Here is a 14215-nt window from a genome sequence, read left to right as displayed (position 1 = left end):
TTAATATTCCTTACTTGAGTATTTTATGTAGTTCATTTATTTTCTGATTCATTGTATATGCATATTTGATTTCCACATAATTTGTTCTTTACATTCTTGCTAAAGGAACAATAAAACTCTAATTTGATGTCAAGTGGTAATTTTAAAATATAATTATCAGGGTGTTGGGATTTTTCTTCAACATGATTGGGTGAAACATTTAGACGTGGGAATGTACTTTTGTTTGGAATTTAGTACAGTTCGCAAGGAAATTATTCAGACGCCGTCTGTGTGTGTGTGTGTGTGTGTGTGTGTGTGTGTATCTATATTTGCGTGTGTTTGTTGATACATACGCGTGTGTCTATACTGGTATGTGTGTGAGAAAGAGAATAGAAAGAATACAGAGACCAAGAGAGAAAGATGGAGACGGAATAAATTATCATTTTTAAGCTTTTACTTAAAGTGCAATTTATTGTTTTCTTCTGATGGAACTGTATTAGAGAAAGATCCCGATTGGTAATTAATAAAATTCTTACCTGTAGGACAGAGCCTACCTAAGCTCTCAGGTACCTAAGCACTGGGCACTTACGACATAGATTTCCATAATTCCATTCTCTCAAGGAAACGGGGTGTCAGTGCTCATGACCCACATAAATTTTTCTAAGAGGGGCTGATTCAGGCAATGAAGTCTCATTGTGTTGTTGCTGGGGTTTTTTGTTTGTTCGGATTTTTGTTTTTAGTTGAATCTGCATATACTCTTATATCTTTTGTATTCACCTAAATTTGTGTTATCTGCTCTGCTGATTCAAACCTTCAGTAAGTAAAGTTGGTTCTCCAGAGGGTGGGAATGTATCATGTTGGCCAGCTTAGTGCAGGTGAAGTTTAACTGGTTGAGTTAGAGGTGGGTGCAGACACTTACTTTCCATCCATCTACTCTCTAAAGAGGCAAGTCTTCGCCATTTGTGAAGACGGTGCTGGGATGGGAGTCCAGAGAGGTGACCAAGGGACCATCAGTGCCTGGGGCCAGCTTTAATCTTCCTTAATTATGACTGTGGTTAACTGGTTCTCTCTGACCCTTCAGTGGCTCGCAATTGCTCTTGAATTATGCATGGCCTCATTAGCTGCAAGTTCAAGGCCCTCACACAGCCAACCACCACCTGCTTTCCTGCCTGCTTTCTTCTTGCCCCAGGCAAACCGGACAATTCACTGTGCCCAGGCAGTCCTTGGACCCTGATACAGCTCACTGCCTCTGTGGTCATCATTGTTGTTTTGCTTTGTTTTGTTTTTTCCCCCCACCTCCCATCAGTGTTAAGATCTTTTAAGATACAACTAAAACCTGCCTCTTGCAAAGATACTAACCTCATTCCACCAAGAAGTAATATTTTCCTTTTCTGAGCTTTGTCTCTATCATGTGTCTCCTTCTCTACTTTGTTTTATTATAACCTGACTATTGAACTTCTACTTTGAGACTATAAACTTGTCATAAATATCTTGGTGCTCGTCTTGGCACAAAACTTACTGATTTGTAGATAGGTAGTTAGTATGACTTTAAGGGCAGGATCAGCACATAATTTGAAGGGCCCAGAGACCAATGAAAATTGGGAGCTCCTTTTAAAAAAATGTCTGTGTGGCTCAGTCGTTTAAGGTCCAACTTTGGCTCAGATCATCATCTCACGGTTCGTGGGTTCAAGCCCCGCATCAGGCTCTGTGCTGACAGCTCAGAGCCTGAAGCCTGCTTCAGATTCTGTCTCCCTCTCTCTCTGCCCCTCCCCCTCTCATGCTCTGTCTCTCTGTCTCTCTCCCTCTCTTTGGAAAATAAAAATGTCAAAACCCTGACAGCATAGTATTAAACCAAGCATAGGCATCTTCTAAGCTTGGCCTCTATACTGTTGCCCAGGTTGTACACTGATGAAGCTAAACGAGTAATACTGTTTTCTCCTCCATGTTCCCAGGTTATCTCTCTTTGCTACCACTTATTCTGCAGGGCTGTTAAGAAGTGTGTATACTCTCCCCAAAGGAAATGATAGTGTCAAAAAGTTAAGATGACCAAAATTAACATTTCTATCCTGACGGAAGAATTGTTCATTTCCCTATTACTGATTTTTTTGTTTAACATGCATACCACTCTTTTACATCATGTAAAAATTTTTTAAGCTTTATGTAGTCAAGTCAATCAACTTTTTCCTTTAGGGTTTCCTGTGTAGCAAGTCTCACCATAATAAAATAAAAATGTGGACTCAATGCTTTGAAATTTGCCTGCAGCAACCTGTGTGTACAGGGAAAAGGGGTATTTTTCTCTAATGTGCTTGCTAAAAAAAAAAAAAAAGTCCATCTCCATTTTTCTACTATACACACCTTATACTTTATATTGAGGAGTTAAAGGAATTGTGATATTCAGAACAGCAACAGCTCAGGTTAAAGAATGGTCTTCTGTGTCTGCTCACGCCCATATGCCTCTCATCCCGTTCATGTTTCTAAACAAGCAGTAAGCTGAGAGGGCCAGAAATGGGACACACCGGGCATATATAAATGCACTGAAATGGGATGATTTTTCTCCGCTGTCAGAGTTGGTTTCTATTTTCATTCTGGTGTGTTTACCCATTTTGGAGCTCCCCATCAGGGGGTCTGGCCTCCCTTTCCACGGATTAAATGCCACATCTAAGTCGGATTCTACCTCTTTAATCATATTTAGCCATTTTTCCTTTCGTGCCTCTATTTCACATTCCCTGATGTAAACACAGATGTTCCTCGGCAAGCCAAAAAAAAAAAAAAAAAAATTAAAAACACAAGACACTATTCAGGGTTTAGCAGGGCTGCTAAGCAGGGCACTCTTGCTATAGGTCCTGCGGTGGTTTTGCTGCTGTGACCATCGTCCTCTTGGGCTATGGGAAAATGCTGCTTTTTGAGATGGACTCTGAAAAATGAGACAAATAACTGCCCGAGTTAACTTGTGTTGGCTTTTGCTGCACACTTTCCCTGTGCTGCTCTCGGCTCTGGCCCCTTTTCCACAGGAGCAGCAGAAGGCAGCCGTGTGGCCACTGGGTGGGGAGGTAGGGACTGGGTTTGCTCATGGCCTTGAGCTGACTATGCTGGTGACACCATCACCCTCTATTTGTTACTTGCTTCGCTGACAAAGGAGAGAACAGCAGGGACCATTTGGAATTTAAGGTACTCTCTGGATCCTGTTCACCCTCAGAAAATGTTTTCCTCATTCACAAAGGGACCTTTTGGTCAGGCAGGCGTGGTGATGTCCTCTTCCTGCCCAAAGTCTGTCCTTGGCTTCTTACCACCCCCTAAGGGGAAGCCTGGGTCTTGAGTGTGGTCTTCGAAGCCCTGCTTTCTGGGGCTGCGATGGGCTTCCCTGGATTCGTGGTGTTCTCCCTCTTGTCCCTCATTCTCTGATTCTCTCTGCTACAGCCACAGGGCTGGCCATCTTTCGTTGCCCTCCTGTGCCATGGCCCCTCCCAGCAGAGCACATCCCGGGAGACTCTTCTCCTTTCGAATGGGAGTCTTTCCGATGGTGATCTGTATAGCACAGCACAGGGAGTATGTCTGGTGGGGCAGGGAAAAAACAAACCTGTCTCTCCCAGATAATTAGAAATTTCTGCTTTGCCCTTTTCTGAGTTGAAAAAGGCATCGCTGCTGTTAACCACCAAGTTTCATACAGTATTCTGAAAATACAGAATTAGCAAGTTAGATTTTTGAAGGCCTTTGGTAAAACTTTTTGGTTCCCAGAGGACTCTCCCAGCATAAAGAACTTGGAGGTATTTTCCCGGTCATGTGGTGTGGATCTTCTCCAGCAATTTCTGATTAATGGAAGCTAAGTGATAACAAAGCCCAAAGCCGATGGCCCCGGTGAGGGCCTTACAGCATCCACATCCAAGGAGTCAAGGTGAGGAGTGGGCCTTCAGTAAATCTAGGAGCTCCCAAGACAGTGCTTCCTTCTGCTGTTTGATGCTGTGTAGTTTACGTATTCCTTACTTCCATCCTTGGGGAGTAAACCTCAACTCTAGTTGGCTCTTGCCTTTTCTTCTCTGAAATAGTCCTACTTGTATATACATCTAATGTGTAATTGAATACATATGCTACTTACATGTGCACATTAGGAACGTGACACTCACCTCCCAAAAGAAAGGATGACTTTGCATTGAAACGTCATGCTCCCCTATTGGGATCAGAATGACTTTCGCTATGAGAATAACCTCACCTTGGGTTGGGTTGGTGACTCCTATCTATCATCTATACCTAGACTGAAATTTACTGAAACTTGTCTTACATTGCTTGACGTTTTTTATCATCTGGTAGTTTTGGCCACCACTACCCCCTTCCCTCCTTCCCCTTCCCCTGCCAACTGTATGAAGATGAGTCTTCACGTCTTTGGTCTGATACATGAATGAGACACATGAATCTAATAATGGGATTTAGAAAAATCTAAGACCTGAGGTCTGTGCCATGCCTGGACTGCGGCTCCCAGCAGATCTTCCGAAGGAAGCTCCTTACTGTGGTGAACTTGATGTGGGGCAGGTTAGGAATAAGGTCTTCTTTTCCTCTCCCCAAAAGTAATGTACTTACGTAACCAATTTGATATTACGTAGACTTTTTTTTTTTCTATATTCTGCATGTTTTTCAATCTTGGGATACTGACATTTCTAAAACCCTTACAAATTTCCCTTCTCGGATCTAATTTGAGAACCTGCTAATTTCATTTTCTTATAACTCAATTCAACAGGCTACCTTATTTCCGAGATTTCTATTTTATTCTACATCACACTTACAAAAGTAGAGTCAGGGAGATGTCCATTCAGAGTTGGCAGTGTAGAACAGAACCGTGTAAGGGGATAAGACAGGCCCCTCCTTTCACGTAGGAGGCCACTGAGGCTTAGATTGGTTGAGATGACCAAAGCCCCATGAGAAATCGGTCGTATATTCAGCCCTGTGCCCCTAGGAAAATGGGAAATTCAGCTGTCCTACTGTGTCAATGGACTCCTGTTCAAAATCTCGGGTAAAATTGTCCACCATCTTCCAGTGTTGCACAATTCTCTGGAATATTTGGGGCTTTAATTTTTTGTTTTTGAAGTATAGTTGACACACATTAGTTCCACGTGCAAAACCTAGTGATCCCACATCTATACGCACACAAGTGTGGGCGCCATCACCACACAATGCTACTACGGTATCACTGACTGTATTCCCTGTGCTGTGCCTTTTGTCCCTGTGACCTCTTCCTTCTTCTAGGGCATTCTTTCATCCTCCTGCTAACCGTTGTCCTGTTCCCCCATAAAAGGAGAAAGTAACGGCACACAGCTGCACTCGCCATGGCAATTTTGAATGACAGATGGGGGGTGGGGCCTGAAAATGGACATTTTTAACAACTCCCCTGCCAATGCTCTTGATCCCAATCTGGAGACCACTTCTGGGCAGTTGCTGATCTAGAACATAAGACGAAGATAGAATACATGTTTCAAATATTTCAGTGTTTGCTTGATTTAGTGATGTGAGAAAAATGGGTTTAAATTCTGGCTTCACTATTTATAGGTAAGTAGTCTTAGGGAAGTTTATTTTTAATGTTTATTTTTGAGAGAGAGAGAGAGAGAGAGAGAAGCAGGCAGAGTGTGAGCAGGGGAGGGGCAGAGAGAGAAGGAGACCCAGAATCTGAAGCAGGCTCCAGGCTCCGAGCTGTCAGAAGAGTGCCCGACGTAGGGCTCAAACTCTGGAATTAGGAGCTCAGGACCTGGGCCAAAGTCAGCTGCTTAACCGACGGAGCCACCCAGGTGCCCTTAGGCAAGTTTCTTTAAACTTAAGATCAGTTTCTACCAACCAAAAAATAGGGCATCCTCCCACCTGAGGGATTATAATCAGAAATAAACAAAATAAGATAATATTAGCAAATGTATGAGAGTGTGCCAAAGAGTTCTCAAAACACTTGAGATGAATTAACTGTGCTTAATCCTCAACAAGAATCTATAAAGTGTGTGCTAACATAATTTCAGTTTTACCGAAGAGAGAACTGAGGCCAAAGACTAAATAGACTAAAGTTCCACAGCTAGTCACAGGGAGAGCCAATAGCCACAGTAAAGGTGCTTGTACACTGTGCTCTTAACTGCTTCCAGATCTGTAGGCTGCTCAGATATTAATTCCAACATACTGCTGATCTTCTCAACAGATTGGCATTTACTTTGCCTGGAGATTTGGGCAGCTGGATGACTTGGTTCTTGGTGTCCCTGGGTTTCTCATTCACTATACTTTACTCTCTAGTAGTACCCTTCCCCCAAACCTCTGGAGATTTTTGTTTGCTCTCATTCCCCTAAGGGTATGTATTCAGAGATCAATGCTCTGTAATAACCTAAGAGCTGTCACTGTGATTGGTAGTAAAGAAAAGTGATGATGTCTTAGAATTGCATTGGCTCAGTGGAAGGGCCTTTAGTTGTCTGGAAATTCACCACCTTTTTGGAAGCAGGCACCATGATTTCTGAAATGGATATTACATGATCAAGAGCCCAGGATCACTGTCTCCTGGCATCAGACATTCAGGCATTGATGCTTCTGGCTTGTCCTGAGGTTCTCCGGTACAGGTGGTGGTCTTTAAGCAAGACCCATTCTTGCTTGGGTTGTGTTCTGTGACCTTACTTTGAACAACTGGACTATTGGGACATTTACCAACAGAATATCTTTGGTACACATGAGCCTGAAGAAATCAAGAACCTACTTTGGGGATCACAAATTATGTAAGGAGCAACAGTACAGTCTAATCAACCTGAGATATTTGCGGAACATCAGAGTCCTGATCCCACTTTCCCTAGACTTTTCTCCTATATTTTGCAAGGAGAGATGGTAAAAGAAGGCTCCTATGAAAATAGTTCTAGGGATTTTAGACTTTCTTTTTTTTTTAATTTTGAGGAGTAAGTTACAGACCTATTAAGCTCTTAAGCTTTGAGCTTTAATAGAGGTTTTCTAGAAGATTGTGAAACGTGTGTTAGAATTAAGCTTAACAGAGCTGGCGTAGCTGAAATTTGAAGGGAAATATCACAAAGAAGGTGTTCGAAGAGGCGCTTTCTCCTCCCAAGTACGACCACCTGCTCAGTCCATCTTGTGGTAGCAGACCCATTCTCATCAAAGATGACACCAGGGGCAGATACATATAAAAGTGGCCATTAATTTCATGTTGTCATTGAGCATTTGCACAGATGTCTCACATCTGTGCACAGTGAGACACATGTTGCACAGTGATGGTCTCACATGTTGCACAGTGATGGTTTTTTTTTTTTTAAGAAAGTGTCACCTCTGATATTTGCATGTTTATTGATTATAAAAGTTCTACACTTTCCTATATAGCATGCTTCCTCCACATGCATAAATTCCTTCTAATCCTTACAAATAATAAGATACCCGGTTTACGGTGTTTGTGGCTAAAATCTCCCATTTGAGTCAAACAATGAATTTCCTACAGATTGGTCTTGCTCGATCCTGGGGAAGATGAGGCTTCAGCCCAGGGATTGACGTGCCTCTCCCAGGGTCTGGGCTGGGGGGGATGAGTCCTTTGGGGATGCTAGGCTAACGTTCCATCCCATGACCCTAAGGATAGTTTCTCAACACCCCAGGGGGTGGGGTCACAAAACTAAAGCAGTGTGACAAAGCAGTTTGATATTCCTCTGTTCTGTTGTTATGGTCTTGAACCTTACAAACTCTTCCTGCAGCCAGTCTCGTTTCATTTGTGTATCTTTCACACTGAGCCTCCTTGAGGGCGTCTGGGAGGGAGTCCTTTTCCATAGACGACTCTGTAACGAACAGGTCAGAAGGATGCCACAAGCTACTGGGGAAAAGAATAAAGTAGGCTTCTGACATCCCGGCCACCTGGATTTCTTCACTTGAGATAGAAGCCTACTTCCCCACAACTGGAGAGGAATCAGAGAGTCTGGAGTGGGGCAAGGACATGGTGTTGAGGGCAAGTAAACATCAGGGTGAGTTCAGCCACCACATAATCTGATCTGTCCTGGAAAGGGGAGAGAACATCAGTTCATTTTGAAAAGGAAAGAAAGTAGGGACACCTGGGTGGCTCAGTAGGTGAAGTGTCCAACTTCGGCTCAGGTCACTGGATGGAGCCCCGCATCGGGCTCTGTGCTGACAGTGCAGAACCCGCTTGGGATTCCCTCCCTCCTTCTCTCTGTCTCTGTCTCTCTGTGTCTCTGTCTCTCCCCTGTTGTGTGCATGCTCTCTCTCCCTCAAAAATGTATAAACATTTTTAAAAAAGACAAGGAAGGAAGTGGAATGTGCATCCTAGTTTCTATTTGTAGCTGGTTGTGGGTTTGGCTTGGAATAAATTTAGTCCTAATGGATTTGCCAATAGGTTTTTTAACCAAGGTGAAGTCCAAAGCTCAGCATCTGGCTGTTGAGTGGTGTGGGCATGGGCATCTCCGAGCCAGACCCTTCTGCTTTGCTGCTCGGTCTGGGGTGCGGGGAGACGGCTCCCAGGAAAGGGAAGCCCTTAGAGCCCCTGGCATGATGCTTGGTGACAGAAGTATGGGCTGAGTTGGGAACACTCCCCCACAGCGAGAGTGTTGGCATAGCAGTGAGGGAAATCGGGGGGGGGGGGTAAGAAACACAAACAAGAACAAAACGGCCTACACCTGCTGCTTCACGTACAGCAGGTACAATCACATGATAATCTCACGTGATTTTGACAGGCTCTTTTGAGGGCAGTAGGGTGCTCCTCCCCTTATTTGAGGAGGCGTCTGGAGTTTTTAAAATGAACAACGTCCCCACCATCACACAGCCAGATTCAAGATCAGGCCCCACTTAAAGTCCTTGTTCTCTTCATCCCATCAGGCAAACTTCCTGAAAATGGGTGACGTCACAAAAATCAAGATGTCAGTGTTAAGCATTTTTTTCCAATAGAATGAACATGTCATTCGAAGATTGGTGCAAAATTCATTGCAAATGTGTATAGTGGCACCCAAGATTGTTATTTTTTGTTTTACGTTCTTTATTTTTGAGAAAGATACAGCTGGGAAGGGGCAGAGAAAAACATGGGGACAGATGGCAGAGAGTCTGATGTGGGGCTCAAACTCACAAACCCTAAGATCATGACCTGAGCCAAAGTCGGACGCTTAACTGACTGAGCCACCCAGGAACCTCCAGAAATTTATTTCTTGATACATTTTAATGATTGCAAAAAGTTCCTGGGGTGTGTGTGTGTGTGTGTGTGTGGGTGTTTGAGTGCGATCATGCATCCATCCAACCGTCCATGAATCTTGAGGTTTAAATCATTTAAAAACAGAGGAAGATTTTTTTCTTAGGAATCTTGTGATAAGCATGCCATTTTAAAATTGACCTCGTATTTATACAATAAGCAATGAAATGTTTATGCTGGAGCCCAGGACGATTCCAGCTGAATAGCACAACTTGGGTTTTCCTGTAAACATACAAAGAGACTTGAAAGTTACTCAGTACTTTTCAAAGAATTAGATGAATTCTATTTTCTCATTTGCCGGGATGGGGTCCAATGGGTAAACATTGTATTCCATGTTTGGGAAAAACTCCTCAAGTGCTCTGCTCTGTTGTGCAAACACAGACACATCAAAGTTGCCTTGGAGGATGGATTTTTTTATTATTTTCAAGAGAACTCAAATCCGCAAGTAGATCTAACACAAACATGTCCAATATTTAGTGTACTGAAAGAAAACTATTACATTAAAAGGACGTTAATGCCAGGGAATTCTGAATTCTTAAAAAAAAAAATAATCTCTTTTGGTTTATATGTACCCTGAACTCTCCTTACTTAGAGATAAGGCTGTTGGTTGAAATGACATCCTGGTGTTGGGGGCAGGGTGTTGGGGGGATGAGAGATGGTTGTTGTAACTGTTAATCTGAGTTTTAATACTGCCTGGATTAAAAATAGGAAGACAGCCTGCAAGAGTATCCAACGAAGGAGTCTACAAATAGTTGCACGCTCACCAGCAAGAAGTTACTGACTTGTCTGTGGTTAATGAACGGTATTATAAGTGGCGTCAAGTCAAACTTCCTTCTTAACTCATCCCATTTCTCCCTCCTTCTCTTCCTTTGTCCTTCCTTTGCTTCCCTTCCCCCCTCCTCCCCTTCCCCCCTCCTCCCCTTCCCCCCTCCTCCCCCTCCTTCTTCTCTTTTCTCTCTCTGTCTCACTGAAAACATCCAGATGTAGGAGTATAGTCAAGATAGTCAAAAGCTTCTTAAGGATAAGGTTTACATACAAAGAGCATGTGATCAAAAGTTGGGTTTGTTTTTTTAATTCGGAGCAGCATATTCTGCAGTGTTAAAAATAGTCCTCTCAGAGACTTGTCACACAAGGTGAAAGGTGTGCTCAGTACTTAGTTGTAATGACTGAACCACTTGGCAGAATCTAGAATTCTAAATACTGGACATGTAGAATTGGCCCAAATCATATTTGTTACATGTGTAAACATAGAAAATCTAGATTTTTGTACTGGTTAAATCTGTGAAAATTGCAGTCTCCCCTTGAAAAAGTTGTTCACTTAGCCCAGCTTAAAGTTGTGTTGCCCACCTGATCATGGTAGCCCACCCCATCTTGGCCTGCTGACCCCAGCTCTGATCCGCAGAAGCCCAATGAGTGTTAGTTGGACTAACAACTAAACAACTTTTTACTTGAGTGTGAGGCCCTCTAACATAACTAGACAAAAGATAATCTGTTTTTTTATTTTTTTCTAATCAAGATTTTCAGAAGAGCAATTTCTCCTATCACTAACATTTGTTCTTTAACTTCTTAAAATAACTTTAGAGTTATGAAAAAATTGAAAATACGCTATCGAGAGTTTCCATATACCTTTCACCCATCTTTCCCTTAGATGTAACCCTGGTATATTTATGGGACCATTTATAAACTTTGGTATAGCCATGGCACCCTGATCAAAACTAAGAAATTAACATTGGTACAATACTATTAATTGCGCTGTAGATTGTATTCTGGTTTCTGTTCCAGGGTCCAATCCAGGGTACTTCGTTGGATTTAGTTTTTTCCTTAGGTTCAACCTGTGATGGTTTCTCAGTCTTTCTTGGTCTTGTATAACTTTGTTTGGGAGAGTAGTGATTAGGGTTTTTCTTAGAGCCTGTCTCTCTATTCACTAACACCTGTTCTTCATCATCCATGTTAGATTGTTCTGGAATCTAAGAGCACATCTCTCTATTCAGCACTAACACTTGTTCTTCATCATCCGTGTTAGATTGTTCTGGAATCTATGTCTGTGTCTGGTTTAAGTAGTTTTTTTCCAAATAAATGACACAATAATTTACGTATGCCCCATGCTAGGATATCCTACCGTTTTCCAAAACAAAAAAAATCATCCAAGTAATCAAAGGTTTTATTGCAGAAGTCCTTGTAAGTTGTTGACGAAGAAGTAAAGTGAAAAAAAATCTTCATTTTAGATTGTTTCCACTGTAGAGTAGGTTAGGGCACTCATCTCCTTCTTCAGATGAGGTGAGGACCCCTTGGCAAAGCCCTAGCCCAGTGCACTGGTGAAAGACTTCAACGCCAGCACACGTTACTTTTCTGAAGGTGAGCTGGAAGCCTTTATCCGCATGCGAGAGAAGGCTCTTAAAGTCAAATTAACATAGAAGTACTCAAACGGACTTCGGGATTAATAATTACACAGTAATACTATAGAGTGGACTGGGAGCACGTCACACCTCTATGGCTGGCTTTTTGTTTTGTTTTGTTTTTTCCCTTTTTCTGATCTTTTTGTCGGAGCCAGATGTTTGGTGTATTTTACTCAGGCCCTGGAATTTTGCTATCCGGAAATAGCAGCTCCCATAAATGCCTTCTATACTAGCTTTGTTGCCCAGCTCCCTTAAGTCCACGTTTCTGTCCACCTCGCTATTTTTTGACCCACCGACCTGCCTCTGGTCTTGTGCAGGTCTCACGTGGTTTGTCTGTTGCTGCCACCAACACCTGTCGATTTGGTCTCTGCAGAGGTGAAGTCGAGGGAGATAAAGTAGAGGTAGTGTTTCTGGAGGTGCCGGGAAAGAACAATATGGTCTAGGGGAGTAAGGGAATGTCCCATATCAGTCCTGTAGCTGGAATGGGATATTGATGTAGGAGCCAGGATTCACCAGACAAGTCCTAATAGCCTCCCAGGCACATGGGGCGGAGCCTGAGTTTACACGAAGCCAGAGGTCTGTGTTTCAGAGAATCTCTGAGTGAACCATTCTGGAATGTCGTTGTACCTAAGTACCTTGAAACACCAAGAAAAAGCCATAACTTGGAGACAACTGAAGTCAAGAATAAATTCCCAATCATTGAGAACTAAAAGCATCTTGATCGTGAAAATTGAGGCATAGTTTCAAATAGGCGTGGACTTTGAAATAGCTTTTTCGAAAAATAAGCTCTCCTAATTTCTTTTTTAATTGTATACAGTTTGTTTTTAAACTTCTAAAAAATGGGAAAGACAATTGTGCTGGTATTTTCCAAAGATGTGTGCTGTCAGCCTCAGAGGAGTTTACTTCTAGTATTTTTCTATTTGTGTGAAACTTCGGCCTCATTTTGCTCATGATATAAATGCAGTATTTAGTGCTATTAATAGTGCCGCCTCCTATGTCATTGAATATAAAGACTTTCTAAACTTTTCCTTGCTGTCTTATGCTGTAGCCATTTCCTTCTTTACTTGGGTCTAGAGGACTCTTACTTCTGGGATACCAGAGGACAGGGCAGATGTAGTTGGAAAGACCATTAGGATAAAGGTGAAGCCAGCTCACCTTCCCCTGGTACACCCGCTGTGGACTCAGAAAAGGTGCTAATCAGATTATGCTTGGACAGTGGAAAATGGTCCATGCCAGGGAAAGATCCTGGAGAGGAGTGAGACTGATTTGCAGCTTTCAAAAGGAAACTTTTAATGGGTTGGTCTTAAAAGCATACTTTCCACATTAGGTTTTCAGATGCTTCAAGGCTTCCACACAGATCCTCTGTAGTTTTGATGGGAGAAAAAAATACGTTGGATATTTCCTAACTTGGGCCTAACATTCAAAAAACATTCCAGTATATTATATGTACTGTGAGGTGCACAAATCTTAAAACTATAGATGAGTTCATGTTTTTGTATCTATATTCCCACATAGCCATCGACCTGATCAAGATCCCTAAGACGTGTCGAGTCCTTGGAAGGTTGGTTCTGCAGTGCCCCTCCCAGTTAACCTCGTCTACCAAGGATAACGGTTGTTTTGATTTCTACCATCACAGATGAATTTTGTCTGTTTTTCTCCTTCATATTGATGGGATCATGTAGTGTGTGCTCTTCTGTGTCTGCTTTCTTTTGCTCAGGATTGTTTCTGGGAGAGTCCCCACCCCCCCACCCCCGCCACGGCCCTGGTCCCCCTTATAGTATGTGTAACCATAGTTCATTCTGTTTTATGGATCTGTAGCATTCCATCATATAAACACATCAGAATTTGTCCCTTTTAATGGCAGTGGTCATTGGGACTCCTTCCACTTGTGTTTATGAATAGAGCTGCTGGAATCTTTCCTAGCCATGTCTTTTGTTGAACGTCTGTCTTCATTTCTCTTGAGTAGACATATATTCTACAGAGTGCCATGTGATTTTCTGAAGTCATTGAATCCATTGATACTCTGACCAACAACGTGAAAGGTTTGTTGCAGATGGTCACCAACATTTTGTATTTTTAAACAGTGTGATTTTTATCTGGCTAAAAGACTTTAACAAAATGGAAGATCGCATAGTTTTAATCATTGAGTACGCAGCCTTTTAACATAAAATGTTAGCAGGGCACCTGGGTGGTTGAGTCGGTTAAGTGGACGACTTTGGCTCAGGTCATGATCTTGCACTTTGTGAGTTCGAGCCCTGCATCAGGCTCTGTGCTGACAGCTCAGAGCCTGGAGCGTGCTTTGGATTCTCTCTTTCTCTCTCTCTGCCCCTCCCTCATTCACATTCTCTCTCTCTCTCTCTCTCTCTCTCTCTCTCTCTCTCTGTCTCAGGAATAAACGTTTTTTTAAATGTTAACATACTGCCCATATATATACTATTTCATATATATTATACATATTCCTTTATAAGTAAAATACATGCACATCTGATCTAGAATAGACAGCAAATAAGATTTTTGAACGAGTAAAATAAACATAGAGTAATATTTCCTTCATCAGCTCCAGAGAGTGGACATCTTTGTGCATAAATTGTGTAAGACACTGTGAGGGAGCCTCGTGTCCCGTGGATCATAATGGAACCTACAGCTGCCAGAT

General features: G+C 42.4%; 1 protein-coding gene across 3 annotated transcripts in view; it reads left to right on the top strand.

Moving 5' to 3' along the window:
- PRKG1 (protein kinase cGMP-dependent 1) overlaps window positions 1-14215 on the top strand; it is a 1248331-nt gene that overhangs the window by 790898 nt on the left and 443218 nt on the right. The gene's annotated exons all lie outside the window — the stretch shown is intronic.

Source organism: Panthera tigris, chromosome D2, assembly GCF_018350195.1.
Source record: "Panthera tigris isolate Pti1 chromosome D2, P.tigris_Pti1_mat1.1, whole genome shotgun sequence".
Classification (NCBI taxonomy): Eukaryota; Metazoa; Chordata; class Mammalia; order Carnivora; family Felidae; genus Panthera; species Panthera tigris.
This window is presented reverse-complemented; position numbering and strand designations above follow the sequence as displayed.